Source organism: Sarcophilus harrisii, chromosome 4 (assembly GCF_902635505.1).
Source record: "Sarcophilus harrisii chromosome 4, mSarHar1.11, whole genome shotgun sequence".
Classification (NCBI taxonomy): Eukaryota; Metazoa; Chordata; class Mammalia; order Dasyuromorphia; family Dasyuridae; genus Sarcophilus; species Sarcophilus harrisii.
The window spans coordinates 252,456,619-252,462,206 of NC_045429.1; positions in this window are offsets into that span (position 1 = coordinate 252,456,619).

Consider the following 5,588-nt stretch of genomic DNA (forward strand, 5'->3'; position numbering starts at 1 on the left):
CAGATGTGGTTGGACTGACGTGAAGGGATAACTGAGGCAAACAGACCAAATGGAAGCTCATTGAAATAGTGCAGGGATTAGATGAGGGCCTGCTTTAAGGCAGTGCTAGTTACAGAGGAGAGAAGGGGGTATGTAAAAAAAAAAAGATATTGTAAAGATAGAATTGACAATCCTTAAAACTGGTTATGGAGGATGAGACAGTGAGAAGAAAATGAAATGTAGATTGTCAGCCAGAGTGACTGGGAGGATAATGATATCTGCCAGGATCTATTTAATCTATGGTTTCTGCTGGCCTCAAGAGCCTGGGAATTCTAGAAGTACTAGGCTGGATAGGGACCCCAGTGCATTGTGCTCTGTCCATGTAAGCAGTCCAGGTCCTGATTTCTGTGTGCTGAATTGCCCATGTAATCATCAAAGATTTCTACAATCCCATTATGACTGGAACAGGAGAAACATCTATTTTTGAACATGAGTTGAGCAGCTACCGTACTTTTTCAACTGAGCTTCAAGGGTGGGGAGGTTGCTGGACTGTACTCTTTCATCAGGCAACTCAAGGGGAATAGGACATGATTTGTTACAATTCCTGCCTCCAATCTTACACAAGAGCCTCTTGAAGTCCTTTGGCATATCCAACAACAACAACAACAACAACAATTACGTATGACTCTAGAATAAAGTGTGGGCAAATGTTTCCTTGAAATGAGGGAAGATCTCTTCATCCTTCCTATCTTCTTCTTAGCAGAAAAAACCCAAAGAAACCCATGGCTGCTCTGAAATTTTTTTTTCCCTTTAAAAAACAAAAAATAAACAAAAACCCTTTTGAATAACTGAATCAGTAGGACAACCCCACATAGTCTTTCTAGTATTTTGGGCTGTTATTGTTGCTTATATCCAGATATCTTCCTTAGATGTTAGAACTACAGAGATATTTCTCAAAAGCTCCAGCATCCTTCCACAATAGAGGATGACATCTCCTCTATTTCTCTAGAATAGATAGAACTAATCTCTGTTTTGTGATGGAACTGAATTTTAACCACGTTCATCCTCATTATAAAATAAAAAATTCTCTATCAGACCCTGCCCTATATCCTATTGGCATCTCGCAGGAAAACAGGACCGCTTAGATTCTACTAATCATTTTAATCTTCTAAAGAAACTATGAAAAGTCATTATTATCCCATGACCTCCAGAAGAACTTGAGATGAACTTCCTGCAGCCTCTTAATTTACTCTTTTATACCTAATCCAGAATTTAATATTTCAGAGCAATTTCCTTGCCTTCCCCCAAATCCCTTCACCATTTTATTTTCTCTTCTTGCCTCTCTTCATGGCTTTTGAAGAATAGAGTATCTGGCTTAAAAAAAGGTGATAGAGAAATTTGGAAGGGGAAGTTTGAGGGAAGATCGTGAGTTCAGGGTTAAGACAATGAGTTTAAGATTTCCATGGGATATCCTGATGGAAATATCTAATGATTAATTGGAGCTATGTGCCTAGAGGTTTGGAGAGGAATTACACTTATATAAGTACATCTGAGAAACATCAGAATAGGAATGATAGTTGAAAACATGGGCTCATCAAGCAAAGTAGTATAGAGGGGAAAGGGCTTAGGACGGAGCTTTGGAAAGTTCCTATGGATAGCACATGTGATATAGTATGGTTTAGCTAAGGAAGCTAAGAAGGAACAACCAGATATATGAAAGTAGGTTTAGGATAGAAGAGTTCACAAAAATCTAGAGAGAAGAGAATGTCTAGGGAAAAGGGGAATTGACAGTGTTAAAGGTTGAAGAAAGGTCAAGGATGAAGACTAAGAAAAAGTCCTCAGATTTGGAAATTTAAAAAATTTGGTATCTTTGGAAAACAATTATAGTTGAGCGATGAGATTGCAAACCAGAGTGTAGAGTTGAAAAAAGTAAGAGAAAAGAAAATGCAAAAACCAATATTAGCCTTATCAAGAAGCTTAGTCACAAAAGGGAGGAGGAATATGAGAGGACAATTAATAGGTATTGAGGGATCATTTGAGGACTTTTTGAGGATGGAGAAATATGAGCATGTTTATAGGTAGTCAAAAATCAGCCAGAATAAAGAGGGTAAGACTGAAGATATGTGAGAGTTAAGGTGATAGAGGAGGAAAGTTGCTGAATAATACAAGATGAAATGGAAACAATTTTACATGGACACAGGTTTGTCTTGGCAAGGAGAAGATCCATCTGGGATAAAGGAAGAGCTAGTAGAGGGAAGAATCTTCTCCTTATATGAGATGGAAGGAGAGAAGAGGGAGTCTAAGTTAATAGTTTCAATGTTTTCAGTGACATATGAGATTAAATTTATCATATGAAAGGATTGGGAAAAGGATAACTATAAGAAATTTGAAGTGGAATCAAAAGTTTTAGATAAGACTGGAGTAGGAACCAAGATGTTGGAGTAAATAGGAAGCTGCCTTAAGGCTCCCACAGTCACCTTTATACAACTCTAAAATAGCATCCTAAAACTAAGACAAGAATAGCAGAACCAGTAAAAAAAATGTGTAAAATAATCTTTTAGTTTAAGAAACTTGGAAGGTTTGCAGGAAAGTCTGCCTCACTTGGATTAAAAAAAAAAAAAAAAAAAAAAAAAAAGTACAGGACAGTACAGAAAGTATCCCAGCAACTCAGCAGTAAGCCCTGCATTAGCAAGCCAGCAGGAAATCCTCTGAACCCCAATTTAGCCAAGTAGGCAAACACAAACAATGGGACCCTCTGCATGTCCCAACATAGTTAGGTGAAAGGGAAGATGCCAGAGCTGGGGCCCTCTATGATCCTATGTGATTGGCTCAGCACTAGGTAGCAGCCAGATCCTTACAGGCTCCAGCAGCTCCAGCCAATCCTTCCTCATCCCCTAAATGTAGTATCAGGCAAGAGGGTCCACTGTAGGATTCAGGGCACCTCAGGAGAAGGGTTCAAATTTAAAAGTAAGGAAAAGTCTGGGAAAGATGAACAAAAAGTAGGACAAACAATTTGACCATAGAAAGTTATGGTAACAGGGAAACCAAACTCAGAAGAAAATAACAATGTCAAAACATACATGGGAAAAATCCCAAAGAAAAATTTGAATTGGTCTCGAGTCCACGAAAAACTCATGGAAGAACTCAAAAATGAGTTTAAAACTCAAATAAGAGAGGGATAACAACCCATTAACAAAAAATTTCTGGGAAAACTGGAAAATAGTTTCATAGATCAACATCTCATAACCTATACCAAGATAAAGTCAAAATGATTCATGATTTAGACATAAAGGGTAAGACAGAAAGGAAATTAGAAGAGAAAAAGATAATCTGCCTCTCATATTTATGGAAAAAGGAGGAATTTATTTCTAAAGAAGAAATAAAGGACATTGTGAAACACAAAAATGGAAAAATTTGGTTACATTTAATTAAACATTTTTTGCACAAACAAAACCAATGCAACCAAAGTTAGAAGGGAAGCAGAAATCTAGGAAACAATGTTTATAACCAGTGTTTCTGATAATAGTCTCATTTCTAACATGTATAGAGAAATGAATCAAAATAAGAATATAAGTCATTCCTCAACTGATAGTCAAAGTATATGAACAGATAATTTTCACACTAAGAAATTAAAGCTATCTATAATCATATAAAATGCTCTAAGTCACTATTATTTAGAAAAATGCAAATTAAAACAACTTCAGGGTATCACCCCAGGCCTATCAGGTTGGCTAGAATGACAGGAAAAAAGAATACTAAATGTCAGGGGGATGTGGGAAAATGGGCTCTAATCCTCTGTTGAGGTTGTGAACTGATCCAGCCATTCTAGAGAACATTTTGGAACTACCCGCAAAAGACTATCAAACTCTCATACCTCCTTTTAATCCAGTAGTGCCACTACTGGGTCTGTATTCCAAAGAGATCATAAAAGAGGGAAAAGGAACCACATATGTAAAAATGTTTATAGCAGCTTTTTGTCATGACAAGAAATAAAAAATTCAGTGGATACCCATCCTTTGGGGAATGGCTGAATAAGTTATGGTATATAAATATGATGGGATATTATTGTTCTGTAAGAAATAAGTGAGCTGATTTTAGAAAAGTCCGGGAAGACTTAAATGAACTGATGCTTCAGTGAAGTGAGCAGAATCAGTAGGACAGTATACATAGTAATATCAAGATTATATGATGATCTCTTGATATGATAGACTTAGTTCTTCTCAGCAATACAGTGATCCAAGACAATTCCAATACACCTGGGATGGAAAATGTCATCTGCATCCAGAAAGAGAACGAAGGAGACTGAATGCTGATTGGAGCATGCTATTTTTTTCTTTTGGTGGGGGGGGGGGTCTGCTTTTTCTTTCTCCTGCTTTTTCACCATGGTTTCTAATTTTTCTTTTACAACATCACTAATATGAAAATATATCTAAAATAATTGTATATGTACAACCTGTATCAGATTGTTGCTGGATTGGTTTTTTTTTTTTGGGGGGGGGCAGAATAAGAGGGACAAGGAAAAAATTGTAAATCAAATGTTCCAAAAATGAGTGATGAAAACTATCTTTACATGTAATTAGAAAAAATAAAATACTATTTTAAAAACTCACATAAGAGAGGAGAAGAAGTTTGGGAAAGAAGAAAGAAACTAAAGAGGTATTAAGATCTTAGAAAAGTTAGATGTCATAGACCTATGGAGAAAATTGAAGGAGAATGAAAAGCAATATACTTTTTTCTCAGTAGTACATAGAATATACACAAAATCTTACCATGTATTAGGGCATAAAAACCTCAAAATAAAATACAAACGCAGAAATCTAACATACATCCTTTTTGGATCATAATGAAATAAAATTATATTCAACAAAGCATAGTGGAAAGACAGATTAAAAATAGGAAGCTAATAATCTAGTCCTAAAAACAAATGACCCAAAGAACAAATCTAGAAACAATAATTTGGTGGAAGAAAAATGACGAGATTACCTCAAAATTTGAGATGCAGTCAAATACTTAAGAGAAAACTATTTAAATTCTTTCATCATTTAAGTAAAGAAAGAGCAGGTCAAATCTGGCATGTAACTTAAAAAAAACTAGAAAACAACAAATTAAAAATTCCCAATTATGTAGAAATTAGAAATCCTGAAAACCAAAGGTAACTTAGTAAGAACTGAAAGTAAAAAATATAGATCTAAGAAAAGCAATACCTAATTTTATGAATAAAATCAATAAGATAGCTAAGCCATTGGTCAAAAAGAAGAAGAAAACCAAGTATCCAGTATCAAAAATGAAAAGAGAAAACTCACAATCAGTGAAAAAGAAATTAAAGCAATCATTAGGAAATATTTTGCTCAATTAAATATCAATAAATCTGACAATCAGTGAAGTCTATGACTATTTATGAAAATATAAATTACCAAGATTAACAAATGAAGAAATAATAACACCCAAATAATCCCATTTTAGAAAAAGATAATCAACAAGTTATCGGTCAACTCCCTAAAAAAAAAAAATCCCCAGGGCCAGAATGGTTTACAAACAAATTCAACACAAACATTTAAAGAACAAATTCCAACACTATAATGATATAATCATTCTAGATTGGTTTTTAC